The sequence below is a fragment of the Penaeus monodon genome, chromosome 33 (assembly GCF_015228065.2).
Source record: "Penaeus monodon isolate SGIC_2016 chromosome 33, NSTDA_Pmon_1, whole genome shotgun sequence".
Classification (NCBI taxonomy): domain Eukaryota; kingdom Metazoa; phylum Arthropoda; class Malacostraca; order Decapoda; family Penaeidae; genus Penaeus; species Penaeus monodon.
This window is the reverse complement of record NC_051418.1, coordinates 30208024-30208307: the sequence shown is the minus strand read 5'-3', so window position 1 is coordinate 30208307 and position 284 is coordinate 30208024.

Sequence of the window (284 nt, the reverse complement as noted above, 5' to 3'; positions counted from 1 at the left end):
GCCACCTGCGGCACCTGGTGGTTTCTGAGCTGCCCCCTGTTGCGTCACCAATGTGTAACATCTGGTAACTGGGCGTGAATACTCTACTTACATTCACGTCGATGTGAGATCATTTTTTTCATAAAATTCCTCGCTTTTAAGAGTCCCTGCCATAGAGGCGAAAACGGAAAGGTGGATGACGGGTTCGTGTTAACAGACCCCCCCCCCCTTCGCCCCCAAGACGGTGTTTGCCACCCTCAGGGTCTGTCTTGCCCCCCCCCCCCCCCCGACAACAATGGTTTATG